The following is a 16407-nucleotide window of genomic DNA, read 5'->3' as shown; positions in this document are numbered from 1 at the left end:
GGCAGCACATAATGTCTGCAGAAATGATTTCTCCCTCAAAGCCATTTTATTGTCTGCCCACTGACACACATTTCTCAGTCTATTGTGAAGCTAAAAATTGCTTCAAAATTGATAAAAGCAAGATCAAACCAAACAGGACATTACATCCGATACAACAGGGAATGCACAGGGGCAGGCAATTTGAGTAAGTCATCAATGTCATCAAACTCACCTGAGAGAAAATAGGCAGACCGAAGCTTGTGATAACAATGTATACGCCATTGCGCACTGCAGACCAGATGAATTTGCAATCATAAAATGAGATGAAGCTTGCTCTGAAAGGAGATTGACAGTAACCCAATAACACATGAGTAAAAAACAAGCTTTTCACAAAGATGTCTGAATAGTTGTCAGAATTGTGGTGGTGCAAATGAGTTGAATAGTCTTTTGTTGAAATTCGTCACAGCTTTTTTGACAGCATCTTTATCGGAGCGATCCAAACATGTCATCAAAGTATGCCCCCTATTCACCCAGTCATGGGGAAACAGTTCTATGTTACATTATAAATCCACACGCATTCATGACAGTAAAGGAAGTAGCTTTGCTTGGCATTTTGTAATTACTACAGTAAGAATGAAAATACAATGTTTGCATTGAGCTTGTGGTAGTGGTACGATACGTTATTATAACAAATATTTCCTTCACAATTTTAACATTCTAATATGCTTTGTGTGTGTTACCATGCTTGAAATACAAACAACCTTTTTAAAGTGTAACTAAACACTGAAACAATTGACACAAACTGATAAATTTACATGACAAAACAGTGTTACCTATTCCTTCATTTATTTTTTTTCCAGGTTTTTTTTTTGCTACGTTTGCCAAAATTCGACTTTAAACTCAGCCGTATCTGTGTTTGCGGTGGATGCAGGGTGGACTTTTATTAAGCAGCCATCAGGTGGTGTCAGAGCTAAACCGTAAGAGTCTGAAGTCACTTGTTCTTCCTCTGATTAACGCATTTTCTCCAGGTTGGCTCCATGAGCCATATATCCTTAAGCCTCTTTTGCACTTTTGCACAATGGCGGTCTGCTCAGTTGAGCCCTACTACCTACTAATCATTGTTTGTTTAGAAGAGGTTTGGGTGGCCCGTCTTCCCCACACATTGGGTCCACTAGCTAACTCTGTGTAATGTGGGATTGTCTTTTTCTCTTCTCCTTTGTTTATGGACTGTCCTGCCCAAATCAGGCTATTTAAAGTGCATATGACAGGTAAGACTTTAAATTTCCCTAAAACACAGTGAACATGATTATATTCAAGATTTTATTAAAACATTTGCCTATTTTCCCAGTTTGACAATTTTGTCCATCCATCCCTCTCCCAGGACACTTCCTCAAACTCCTCCGGGGGGATCCCGAGGCGTTCCCAGGCCAGCCAAGAGACATAGTCCATCCAGCGTGTCCTGGGTCTTCCCGGTGGGACATGCCCGAAACACCTCTCCAGGGAGGCGCCCACGAGTGGCTCTACTCCGAGCTCCTCCCCTGTGACCGAGCTCCTCACCCTATCTCTAAAGGAGCGCCCAGCCATCCTGCGAAGGAGACTCATTTCGACCACTTATAGCCACGATCTTGTCCTTTCGGTCATTACCCAAAGCTCATGACCATAGGTGAGGGCAGGAACTTAGACTGACCGGTAAATCGAGAGCTTTGCCCTTCAACTCTCCTTCTTCACCACAACAGTCCAGAGCCGCCTGTCAATCTCACGCTCCATCCTTCACTCACTCATGAAAAGGATCCCGAGACACTTGAACTCCTCCACTTGGGGCAAGGACACCCCACCCACCTGGAGAGGGCAAGCCACCTTTTTCCGGTTGAGAACTATGGCCTCGGATTTGGAGGTGCTGATTCTCATCCCAGCCGCTTCACACTCGGCTCAAACCGTCCCAGTGCATGTTGCAGGTCCGAGTTTGATGGGGCCATCAGGACAACATCGTCTGCAAACAGCAGAGATGAGATCCTGTGGTCCCCAAACCGGACACCCTCCGACCCCTGACTGCGCCTAGACATTTTGTGACATTTAGAATGATACTTCCTCGTTGGACACAAGCAGCAGATGTGACATACATAATTCCATAACTGTTATCCAGCAAACATACTGTAAATAGGGGCCAAAATCCATATATTACAAATAAGATCATTATGATTTGATAAATAATCATTTGTGATACAGCCTTTTATTCATTAGATGCTTATCTAAACTGTGTGTAAATTGTCTTTTTGGACATGTTGCCTATGACAAAGACAGAGGGATTCTGTTTTGGAGCTCAGCTTTTCTTCTTTATTTTTCAACTTTTCTTCACAAACTTCAATGTACTGATATTTGTCACAGGTACTGTCTTACCAGACAAAGTAACTAAACTAAATCTTACACTACTTACTACTAGTAAATGGAGTAAAAGTAACCTCTTGCTTCATTCTCAATGTAACAAACTTGTGTGCTAGAGTATTATGTTTAGGAGCTGGACCTATGACTTCAACTGGCGTTGTTGGTTATTTTAAGCTATACTTTGCAGTTGAATTCATAATTACACACTACCATATGACCCACATTTGACCTTGCAGTCCAGCCAGAATACTTGGCACTGTCCTTTGCACAGCCCCATCAGAATTAGTGTGCCCTATGTTGTGTGCCTTGACTTGGTCCTTGTTTCATCTTGGGGCAGCTTCTAACGAGATAAACCTTCGACTGACCGTGACCCCAGATGAAAGAACGAGACACAAAGCCAGCTTGAGTTCAGGGAAAGTTCTCCAACGCAGAACCTTCCCACCCACTCGCCTCGCCTAAATCTCCGCAGCCCTGAGCCACACAGATATGAGCGAATAAAGAGAGGGCAGGAGTGTGTTGCTCAATGCAAAAAGTTCCTCTGTCTCCAGTACAACTTTATGCATGATCCCCAGAGGAGGCCGGGCTAGGTGCTAAAGAGGCCTGGATTGACGGCCTTAATCTCACAGACTCTACGCGTCTCAAACAAACTTGGCCTTTTCCTTTTGTTCTCTAAGCCCCGGATTCTCATGTTTCGACAACTCTATTTGGACGCAGATGTTCATAGGCTGCAGAGAGGAGGAGATGAGGTGATGCTTTACTAGGAATATGAATAGTTCCATAGCAGCTGAGGCAACAGAGATACAGCACGGTGTTTTGAATGTTGACCTATGTGACCCCGTCATAGTTTTAATAATGTTAATAACATACTTGAGATATAAGCTGGATTTATCCATTCCCATGCAATAGCTCACATAAACACGTCATTTTACAGTGTCTGTAGTGTCTTGCCTAAGTGCACAATGAGTCCCAGTGAGAAAGTGCTCTTGCCACTATCTGACATGTCAGTGATATGTCAACCGGCTTTTCCCCTTTGTCCCTGTGTAAATTGGGTTTAAAAAGTAATAGCCAGTAAGTATAGCCAGTTACACACCGGGACCTCACCTGAATGTGATCCTAGTACAGCCAACATCAGTTCAATGGGTTTCACATGCTGAACACTGGCATCTCAACCTTCATTTAAATTAAAAATAGAACAGGCCTGAATTATAATTTTTCATGGATGAACATGGACAGTGTAGACTTTTTTTTCTCTTTTTTCTTTTGGCTAATTGGAGTAAATTTACATTGTAATGATGTTTATTAATGTAAATTGTTCCACTGAAAACTAAACAAACAAATAAAATACATTTGCACTGTAAACAACTGTGTCCACTCCTGGCAACCCTTTTCATTGAACATGTATGTGCAAGTTGATATGAAACAAAATGAAACAATGTGAAAACTCTACTGTACATCACGGAGGAGTATTCAAGGGAGTTATACAATGCAATGCTGACTGAAATTTGTTAAAAAGAGACAAGCAAAAAATGTCTACTTTTAATAGAAATGAGGCGATGTGTTAAAATCAATTCTGAATTATTTTCAGACTTGACAAACACAACTGCTTCATTGAACTGGTAATCTTCTGACTGGAAATAAAAAGATACAGTTTGAATCTATAAGGACGTATATAGTGTACAGTTAGGCCAATACCAATGTACTCACTACTATAGTGGCATTGTCTTATATCGATTCTCAAGCTATAGCTCTCAAATCAAAACTATAAAACACGTTTTGGAGTACCTAAAACAATGATCAAGTATTTAAACACATTTTGCAATTGCAACATGTTCTTTGCATGTTCTACAGTCTGTCCACATCAGAACTGCACATTCTGAGCCAGGTTCATTGACCAAAGACACAAAACAGAACACACAGGAGTCCGTTTAGTGACAGACTGTAGAAGAAATGTAATGAACGTTTGCAGACTTCAGTGTCCAAGTATGAAAAAACTGATATTAGCTCAAATGTTAATTATTTTGTGTTGCATGAATAGTAAATAATGATGCATATTTGCAGCAAAGGTCTAACTCACACAAAGTGTCCATTTTACAAGAGTGTTCTAAGTTCTAATTGCAAAGTTAGATTCTGCAAACTTCCTGAACAGTTTTTCCATTGAAGTGAATAGTTTTGCAAAGTGTGATATAGTTTGCTGGATTATGAAAAGTTTCAGAAAATGTGCAAAAGCGATAAAAAAAGAATATAATTTTTACTTTTTCACATTTTATTTTACAGCTTTATTCAAAAATATATTAAATTCATTATTTGCCTCAAAATTCTACAAACAATACCCCAAAATGACAAAATTAAAGAAGATTATTGAATTATTTGCGCATTTATTGAATTTTTTTTTTTTTTTTTTGTGCTCACAGCCTTTGCTCAATACTTTGTAGCTCCTTTAGCACCAATTACAGCCTTGTCTTTTTGAGCATAATGCTACAAGCTTGATACACTTATTTATGGGCAGTTTGTTATTTGTCGTTCTTCTTTGCAGAACCTCCCAACCGATATTCACAGAGTTGTCCTGTAGCCACTTTGTTCTCCTGGCTGTGTGCTTAGGGTTTTCAGGCGCAGGTTTTCATCAAGGATGTCTCTGTAAACGGCTGCGTTCATCTTTCTGTTGGTCCTGACTAGTCTCCCAAAAATGGTAGAAATGGTACTGGCCAGGTGATGAGCAGTGCCTGGTTTCCTCCAGACATGACACTTGCTATTCAACCCATTCTTCATGCTTTGTTTCATCAGACTAGAGAAGTTAATTTCTCATGGTTTTAGAGTCCTTCAGGGGCCTTTTTGCAAACTCCAGGCTGTAATGTGCCTTTTACTGAAGAGTGGCTTCTGTCGGCCCACTCTATACAGGCCTGATTGGCTGCAGAGATGGTTGTTCTTCTGGAAGGTTCTCCTCTCTCCACAGAGAGAGACAAGGAGAGAGAGAGTGACCATTGGGCTCTTGGTCACCTCTGTGAGGCCCTTTTCCCCCAATTACTCAGTTTGGCTGGGCGGGCAGCTCCAGGATGAGTCTTGGTTGTTGCGAACTTTTTCCAATTACAGATGATGGACTGTGCTCACAGGAGGATTCAATACTGCACAAATATTTCTGTACCCTTCCCTAGACTTTTTCTTAATACATTTGAAAAAGATTCAAAAAAACCTTATTTCATGTTGACAAATCACAAAATGTGGAAAAAGTGAAGCGTTTTATCTCTTCTTCTTCATTGCTGTGTTCTCTGCATATCCCTGTTGTCAAAGTTGGAAGCTGTGAGAACTACACATGGATCACATTAGCATATGACTGGTCATGGGTCAATGTCCAAATCCATATATTGATCATAGCAAGTAAAAGCTCTCTTCTTGTTTGAATAAACAACATTCATGTTCAAAATGGATACTTTACCTTGAGATATTTTTGCACAAACGTAATACCTATGATAAAGGTATTACATTTGTGCATAAAATGTCTATATTTTACATAAGCCCAAACATAATTATATAGTTGTAGAAGCAATATAACTAATATGTTTAAAGACATGTTTTTACAAGGGGTGGGCAACGATTACAATTTTCAATTGCGATTAATCGCATTATTTCCCTGATTAACCACGATTAATCGCATTTTTACGTGCAAAATTCAAAATGAATTCAAAAGAAGTGTATAGTGCATCAGCATTTTTATTCAGTAGCAAATATTAAGTATTCACTTGCCACAAAATCCTGAGCCACAATCATTAAAGATGAACAGGCCACTTCAGAGGTAACGTCAGAAACATTGTAATTTCATTAAACATCAGACACTCAAAGGAGCAGCATAACCAGTCTAGTACCAAATGTCCCTAAACCAGAAAACACTTCAGTACAGTTTGTAAATTCTTAGAACTTGACACTAAAGCGCCATAACATTAGTTGTGCAAACAAACACTTAACCAGTTAAATACAAATAAATACATTGTGTACATTTGAACTTAAACAATGTTATCAAACACAAAACTAAAGCTTATTGCCACTGGCAGGGCATTGAAAAGAACGAGAAAAGTTTGTAGATTCCTAAAACTTGGTGTTTTTTTACTCCTCTGCACTAAGCCAGTTGCTAAGGCACCAGATTATTCACGCGCGCCGGGCCCTTCTCGCGGATCTCCCCAGCTACGGCCCCCGTCGGGACCTGCTCACGCGGGCCCCCGGCGGGTTGCCTCGGCTGCGCCTATAGCCGCTGACTTTGTAAAGTTAATAAACCAAAGCCATGGTCCAACATTAAAATCCATTTACACCACGAGAAAAGCAGCACAGCACAACTCCTCCACTGAGCATGTGCAGGACGACTCGGACGCACGTCTTTTGCTGAGTGTATTCTACGGACGTGAGTCCGGCGCGTCGAGAACGCGCGTCCTGTGCGTTTGTCTTTCTAATGTTCACGCGCTCAAATTCTGCGTCGGGCGCGATTCGGCCGCAGCGGTTTGTACGAGGCTTTAGAACTGGTGCGGACCAGGGGAATCCAACCTGCGTTAATGCGCGTTAAAATATTTGATCCTGTTAAATAAGTGATGAGTTAACGCGATAATAACACGTTAACTTGCCCAGCCCTAGTTTTTACACATTTCTGTTGGATTGACATCATATCGTTTAATTGGGACACTCCTATTGCCCACTCCTGAGTAGAACCAGTTCCAATAGTATAATTATTTATTGATCCAATGTTATGGCTTCAATATAAAGGGCTAAAGGTCAATTACGTGTTTGTTATTTGTTATAAAATACCTGACTTTCCTTGACGCAACTTGAGGTAATTTCCATCTGACAACGACGTAACTGTGAACACATCATCTGCGCAACGCTACGGGTCACACTCCAAGATCCTTTCGCACAAAGACTTAAAGCATGGCCTGTTTTCCGGTGACTGTCTGCTGCTGTCAAGAGCGATCGTATGCCATGGTAAATTGAGATTCGCTCTCATCTCAGTCTGAACCACAGGGCATGTTCAGTCCTCTCCTCCTCAGCTCTTTGCACAGAGGAGGCAGCAGAGACAGGGTTTGGCTGAAGATAGCTGTGGGATCTTGGGGTGTCAGCATAGTGTTTGAGAGCTGGAGCAAGGATACAGGAAGTGGCTCTGCAAACACAGATGGGGCTGAAGGCTGCTGGTGATATTCAGTCAGTTAGCTGCTCCGCGCTCAGATGAGGTCTTTATTAGGATTCAGGGCAGTTGAGAGTTATACAACAGCGAACTTCAAAGGGCCCACGCTCTTTCGCTCAGTCCATTGTCTTTGCTGTGATTAATCCTCTGTTAAAAGAGCATTTTCTTGCGTTAAAGAGAAATGGTTAATCATAGCAAGTTTGTGCTCAAAGGTTCAAAGGTTGCAAAAAGGCTCTTAAATAATGAATTAATCTTGACCAGTATTGACCAATTCATGCAGGTTTATTTTTTGTAGGTAAAAATAGAAAAGCATTGTCTTTTTTCATTTTAAGTTTAGTTCAGACAACACATTCTTAGTGCTGCACCTGTTCAAACACTCTCCCAGTCGCTTTGTACTCAAATTACAGACCAAACCCCCATCAGTCTGGAACTACAACACAATATTATGAGATGATTGATATGACTTTGGGACTTTTTTTTAATTTGCAATCATGCCTGGGTTTTATACCTTCTACTGCAACAATTATAGTTCATATTGTATGTAATGGATGTGCAGACAATGGCCCAGTTTTTGAGGAAGCACAAACTCATTCCTCAATATTACACATTCAAATGAATTTTGACAAAAAAAGGTCCTCCTTTCCAGATATTTGTCCACTTAGAACAAAATATAGCAAACAATTTAAAAACAAATATAAAATAGCATAAAGAGGTTGCCATGATTATACAAGATACATATTTTATTACATTTATATCAGTGCAACTGTTCAGACTTTTTGTCCCGGTGGCACTTATATGTAAATTACTAATTTACAAAAATAGCTTTCCATTAACTGAAAGTTTATTAAAGACCTGTCTTTTGCCACTGCATTGTTCACTGCAGATGATGGATTGATAGATATTCATGAAACAAGATTGGATTTTTATAATTTTTTTAATGGTTCTACCCCCAACCATTAATTATATAATTTTCTAAACACACAAACCTGCACCAACCTTGTGGACGTTACACATTTAGCTCTTGGTCCACTTAGCACCATTGTGATCTGCCTGCCTCTTGGGTTTTCTTCGTCTCTTTATCATATACACTGCCACGGAGAGTCAAGTGGGTTCAATGGGGACCGTAGCACCTCACAGAAACCAATTATTCACAGCCACCACAGCCTTCAGTTTCTGCTTCTTCTGAATGGTTTTGATATTCCATGATGTATTACCACAACCAAATGAGGAACAGAGAGAGAGAGAGCGTGTAGGGAGCGCATGGCAGGCTGAAAGGGAAAATCCAGGAGGAATTCTTTTGCACGAGCTCCCTGGGGCGTTTGAGTGTGTTGGTGGAGTACTGTACGTTTTTCTGGCAAGTCTATCTCCGCTCTTCCACCCACGCCAGTCTCTCAAACCAGCGTGTTCCCACAGGACGGCTTCCATTGTGCAGCAAGCAGAGGAATACACAAACCAAGCGCACCTCCACTTAATTAAACAATGGCAAGCGCCTCAGATGTTGTTTGACAACGAATCTGGAAATTAACTTTGTATCTGAGAGGGGGAAATACAAACGTTGAGACTATTCTCACAGGAGTTGCCTTCATTAAGTAAAGAAAAGCTAGACTGGCTTTGTGTGCAAATATCTCATGTTGTTTTCCACCTGCTCTCAGCCTGAATGAGTGTATCCAGGTCCAAAAAAAGTATGATATTTTGGAACACTTTCTTCTGTATCATTTTTTTGAAGGTATAGCACAATATAAAACCATATTGGCTCTCATTCCATTGTGTTTTTAATGGCTGGAGCCATCAATCTCAAAATCACAGACAATAGTGACGTGAACGTTTGCACACACAGCCTGGGACTGATATGAAATTATATCCAATTTATTTGAATACGATTGCATAATAACATTTTGTTTGTTGTAGACTGTGTATTGTGCACAGACAAATTATTGCTGTTTGTATTTGTTACTTCCAGCATCCAGTTTCTAAAGTACGCCAATGTGTTGATGACACGATGCAAACATTTCCTTATTGAACCTGATACCCGCTGTAATGTTCTCTCTACCCATATTCTTATATCCACATTTATCAGTTACCCATAGTCTTATATTCACATTTATCAGTTACCCATAGTCTTATATTCACATTTATCAGTTACCCATAGTCTTATATTCACATTTATCAGTTACCCATAGTCTTATATTCACATTATCAGTTACCCATAGTCTTATATTCACATTTATCAGTTACCCATAGTCTTATATTCACATTTATCAGTTACCCATAGTCTTATATTCACATTTATCAGTTACCCATAGTCTTATATTCACATTTATCAGTTACCCATATTCACATTTATCAGTTACCCATAGTCTTATATTCACATTATCAGTTACCCATAGTCTTATATTCACATTCATCAGTTACCCATAGTCTTATATTCACATTTATCAGTTACCCATAGTCTTATATTCACATTATCAGTTACCCATAGTCTTATATTCACATTATCAGTTACCCATAGTCTTATATTCACATTTATCAGTTACCCATAGTCTTATATTCACATTTATCAGTTACCCATAGTCTTATATTCACATTTATCAGTTACCCATAGTCTTATATTCACATTTATCAGTTACCCATAGTCTTATATTCACATTTATCAGTTACCCATAGTCTTATATTCACATTATCAGTTACCCATAGTCTTATATTCACATTTATCAGTTACCCATAGTCTTATATTCACATTATCAGTTACCCATAGTCTTATATTCACATTTATCAGTTACCCATAGTCTTATATTCACATTTATCAGTTACCCATAGTCTTATATTCACATTTATCAGTTACCCATAGTCTTATATTCACATTCATCAGTTACCCATAGTCTTATATTCACATTTATCAGTTACCCATAGTCTTATATTCACATTATCAGTTACCCATAGTCTTATATTCACATTTATCAGTTACCCATAGTCTTATATTCACATTATCAGTTACCCATAGTCTTATATTCACATTTATCAGTTACCCATAGTCTTATATTCACATTATCAGTTACCCATAGTCTTATATTCACATTTATCAGTTACCCATAGTCTTATATTCACATTATCAGTACATTATCAGTTACCCATAGTCTTATATTCACATTCATCAGTTACCCATAGTCTTATATTCACATTCATCAGTTACCCATATTCTTATATTCACATTATCAGTTACCCATAGTCTTATATTCACATTTATCATCTGCACACAGAAAAACAGCATAGATAGGATGACATGACATGGCCTAGTTTCCATAACAAGGCTAACATTAAAGCTTGAATCATACTTTCTGCATGTAAATTCCACTTGAGACACACGGAGGGCAGCGGAGAAGACGTTGGCAGTATTTATAGTCAGACAGTAGAAATCTGACCTTATTTCCGCCGCTCAGACCGTCAGTTGCACAGTTTTCCCTGATGCTGATTTGGAAACCCTGGTCCGTGTAAACGCCGTGAACCTTGTGGATGCGTCATGCACAAACTCAGCTTAACTTATTGAACAGTACCAGCTTTTAGAGTGCAGTCGTTCTGTTACACAAAGGGTTTATACTTAAATCTGATAAACATTTTGATCAAACAGACTCAGGGTTATGGCAATCAATGTTAATATTGAAATGTTTTTGATGTAATGAATCAGCTGATTTGAGGCAACTTTGGGCTGCTGTTGGCCACATTTATGATACCAGTGAGTATTTCACCAGCCTGGCTCGCAGCATATTTTGTTTGGATAAATAATATAAATCTAAAACCAAAGCATATATCAAAGGACTGGCTGTAAAATACATGAACTTTAAATTACATTTCTTGGTTCATTACGTTGAATCAAACTGAGGATTTCAGCTTTCTCAATTAACATCTTAAAAACAATATACAGTATTGGAATGTACCAAGATCTCCCCAGAGACATCAGCAATAACATTTTCTCCAGAATGCTCTGCTTCACGAGAGTCTGTGGCTACTGTACTCAAGCTTACCCTGAATTATATGCTACAGGCAATATTTAGTTTACAGTCACAGAGCACAGCACACTTACATTTCAAAGTAATGGGATTTTCCTAATGATCTGTTGTTTATTGAAGTGATGCAATATTGAGTTCACATCTCGCCTCTGCAGTTCTGTCCCCATGTGGTTTACAGAAAGCTCCAAGTTATTACTGACAATAAACAGTAAACCCCTGAGCTTGTTATCAAGAATCCTGATAATGGACTAAATTGTTACAGCAGAGATGTTCCTCTTTGCATCAAATTGCGCTATTTTTAAAAAAATATTTTATTTTTCACAAAAAGGTTGCATGGACCAATGGCCACCAAAAGCATTTTTACAAAAAACTGCTACAGAGACACGTTGTGATAATTCCCAATGAAAAATAAAATAAAATCCAAGTGTACCCCAAGGAAATCCACAACCACGGCACAGGGAGAACATGCAAACTCCAACCAAACCCAGGACAAATGCCTGTACGTTTATACTTCAGATTGACCCATGCCTTTGGTGGTGAAGGATGGTTACATAAACATAAAGGCTTAGTATAGACAGGCTCGGGGAAAGAACATTCATGCTGAGAGGCTCCAATTAGGCCTGGCTGCTTCTTGGGGCAAAAATGAAAGGCCAACTAATACACACAACTAGGTATACACAAGGACTCACTTATACTAGAATTAATGACACTGCAGCAGAGGGCGGTGATAGTGTGTGCTGAGTTAACCTAAAGCTACAACTAGGACATGTCAGGGTTAATTTGGCATTGGCACAGGTCTGAGTTATTGTATTACAAATTGAATTAATTTGTCATGAGCTAAGTCAGCAAAATGTCCTTTTTTTCGAGTTTTTACATGGGAAATCTTACTCATTTCAATCTTCATTCCGTAATCGTGCATGTTTAGTAAGACTCAGCTCTATTTCAGCTTTAATCATGTGTTCAAATAACCATTGTTAATCCTGTCCAGGAAATTTAATTTATTTTTACAGTTTCCAACTTCCAAAGAAGTGAGACAAGCTGATGTCCAGTATTTCTGTATGCATGAATGATATGTGCTGAATGCTTTTGCTAACAAAAGTCGTTTTGATTTGTATGTATGTAATGTTTCGTTGTTGCTGTCCATTTGACTTAAATAATAAATGACAAATTATTGAAAACATGAGAACTTGAAAAGCCAGGGTAGCTTTTCTATTTCCATATACTTTATTAAACTTAAGATAAGATAAGATAAGATATTCCTTTATTGTCCCACATGGGGAAATTTCATTAATGCAACTTCCACACCATTTTACTTTTACTTTGCTTTGTCTCTGTTGCAGTCAGAGTGTTGGAGAGGCTGAGAGAGGTTGTAGAAAAGTGGTTGATAAAACAAGTTCAGCCCAGGCTCTGAGTGGGACACTTGCCTGTAACGAGAGTGGCTCCCAGAGTCTGCCCGACATCTTTGCAAATGTGATTTATGCTTGTCGCGCATCAGGGGGCTCAAATCTTTAATTACCGTGCAAATTACTGGCCACTGTAATTCATCAGTACACAAGCAGCAAAATCCTGTTTCCACACTAATTTAATGAATAATTGCCTCCCCAGGAAAACCTCCCTCTTGTAGTGAAATGGCAAAGGTCTCGGAGGAGACAGCCACCTTCGAGCTGAGTTTGCCACACTCCTACCTGCGCTGATGCTAATCGCGGCGTGGCGTGAGGATGTGGGCGCTAATTACATTGACGTTCACATCTTCATGCTGCAGGGAATACAACACCTCCACGGCAGCTTGTCTGGAGAAGTGCTTTTGTTTTCCAACTCGGGGAGAAACAAAAGAAGCCCATTGACCATCTGCCTTAATTTGTTCCCTGCTCTGGAGAGACCACTGACCACCAGCTCCCATCAGCCTGTGGGCGACGTTGGCTGCTCCTGAATCACCTCTTTTATTATGTTTTTACTCAACTGGGCTTTATTTATAATGTGGTGATATACTAGCTATTAGTCCACTTGTTTATTTGTATTTTACAGTCTGCACGTTATACTTGACAATGGTCAAGTCAACACCACATCTCCCAGTGTTAGTATTTTGAATCTTTGTTCCGTGCGCTCTCGACTCGACAGGTATTTATTGCTCAAACTCTGCGGGTGAGTGGACCAGAATGTTTTCTGCTCTCAATTCAAACCGCACGCTTGCTCCAGGGGAAGATCCATATAATAATCAAATCAGCCAGTCACTAAGGATACTAGAGCAAAGGATTCATAGATTTGTTTCTGAAAGGTCTTGTACCTGTAAAGTACGGTAAATGATTGGTACACTACAACTAAAATAAAGCACTAGCATTTTGTATTAATTTAAAATCACATTAAGAACCCATTTAGATGATCATTAACTCCACATTACGGACTCCATCTGATGAAGATGATTTACATAATAAGGATTTGTTGCATGGTAAAAAAATTGTTTGGTTTAGTTTGGTTTATTTGGGCTATTTTTTATTAGGCCCGAGCGCCACAAGGTCGCACTAAACGAGCACTTTATAAAGCACTCATTTGCGCTAATATCTCACGAATACGTTCCCCATCTCTTGCATGTTCCGTGCATATAAGCATGTAATGCAAAAATTGAACATTATTACTGTATAGAGGGCCAAAAACACAAAGTAGGCGGAGCCCACTCAAAATTATCGAAAGTACCCGTCAGTGACCAGGGACCCACACCATGAGGTAGGAAAGCGCGAGCGCTTTCCGAAAATGTATAGTTTATGATATTTGATAAATGGGAAACATTGTTTTCGCATCGGAATATTCTTCTTCTTCTTCTTCTTCTTCTTGATGACCCAAAAAAAATCTTATCGTAGAATCATGAAATTTGGCGCAAAGGTAGATGGTGACAAGAGAAGTAAAAAATATTATTACGGCAACGCCGTCCGCCCAACCAAATGTTGGCCATATTGGTTCAAAAATGGCTAATTATGACTTGGGAGTTTTTCCAAACGTCTTACTTTTACAAACTCCTCCCAGGGCGTTGGCCCTAAAAAGCTGAAATTTGGTGAAAATGCTACTGAGGAGTGGGACATCAAAAGCTATCCAAATTACATTGATACCTGTCACGGTCTCTGTGCGGCGAAGCCGCAAACTGTAGCTAGAATTTCAGAAATCTCCCATATTTAAAATTTCTGCCGTTTGCGCAAATAAAGTCAGAATTGCGTCAAATTAGAATCAGTTGTTAAACTCTTTGCCCTAAACCTACTTGAAGTGAATTAAATTAATTTGGCGCCACAGCGCCCCCTACAGATTTTATATGTAAGTTAAATGTTTAGTTTTGCGAAATTATATGAAATTTGACACACAACTCAATTTTGTCATCCCCATCAAAAAAGTCAATGAGACCCATGTCATAATTGTTACGGCTTTGCATTAGCGATGACCGAAACCTCCCATGTTATTCCAATGGGGAAATTGCCAGAACATGTTTACACTTTAGACTTTCACAAACTCCTCCCAGGGCGTTAGCCCTATTAACCTGAAATTTGGTGAGACTCATCTTCAGGGGTAAAAGTTATACACATTTTTATTCAAAGAGTCACGGTGTCTGTGCGGCAAAGCCGCACATTTTGCCAAGAATTCAAAATAAAATTGCTTTTTGATGGTAAAACAAAGGGGAGAAGATGTGACAGCGTCACAGATTCAGCAGTAGGCGTAATAAAAGGACAATTGGGGCGCGTTAGCGCCCCCCCTCCTCTTGCGGCGTGGCGGCGGCGGCGTGGCGAGGGCCGATCATTGCCGCTTGCGGCTATATTTTTTATTTTATTATTATACATGATACATTTACGTAGCATGTATGTTGTGCAGAGCCTAAAGGAAGTAGGCTGAGGCAAAAGCTTGTGGGAGCCAACCCCAATCCATTTCATATTCACAGCTGCTTCCATGTGACACAGATCTAATAAATTACTTACATAATAAATACACTTCCTAATTGTCCATGTCCCATGATTTACACATGATTGTAAATAGACTTGTTCATACCAAGGCGCACGCACTCAGCCGTTCATGGTTCACATTTTAATACGGTCATTTCTGATATCCATTTACAGTATTGTTGAAATGCTTCATCTTCATTTACAAATAGTTCATGCACCTTATACCAGTCATTGTGTTTAATTATAGATTTGTATCCATACGCAGGCACACGCCCGCATGTGTGTATCCTGTCCATGAACCGTATGACAAGTTTAATGCTAAGTATATTTTATTCAATTCATATGATGAGTATTATTTTCAAGGCTGTGTAAAACCAAACAGGTTAATATGTATTCTATATAATATGTGTATACCTTTTGTGAGCATACAAAATAAAAAAGATCCACACCACACACAAGTGCTTGTGGCTGTTTATGAATCTTATTCTAATTACATACATAGCTTGTGTTTTTAATTGTAGCTTCTTAGAGATGTAAGTGCAGCTTACCATTTATTTTACTTTATATGAGCTATTACAGGACAATTACATCTTCATATGTTATTATCATCAAGCACAATCACACTTACTGTAATTTGTCAAGGAGGATGAGGACATCCATACTCTATTTGTATTTTTTTGTGTTTTTTTTTTATCTCAAATTCATGTAATATTCAATGTAATTTAGAGCTTTGTTCTTATTTCAAGACAATGTCTGATCAGTCTTATCTGTCACTATCTGCTTTTAAACTTGTAAATGTGGGTGAAGTCCATTTGTTACAATCCAATAATAACGTAGGCTATGACTGGATATGATCACATTATTATTAATAACTTATAAAGCAGTGAAGTTATACCATTTGATCCTCTTCATATATCTCATTCATCAGCTGGGACACTATATAACAAATCTCAAAGTGCCATCATCA

Source organism: Eucyclogobius newberryi, unplaced genomic scaffold (genome assembly GCF_026437365.1).
Source record: "Eucyclogobius newberryi isolate DKJ021-1_F unplaced genomic scaffold, fEucNew1.0.hap1 SCAF_2, whole genome shotgun sequence".
Classification (NCBI taxonomy): Eukaryota; Metazoa; Chordata; class Actinopteri; order Gobiiformes; family Gobiidae; genus Eucyclogobius; species Eucyclogobius newberryi.
This window is presented reverse-complemented; position numbering follows the sequence as displayed.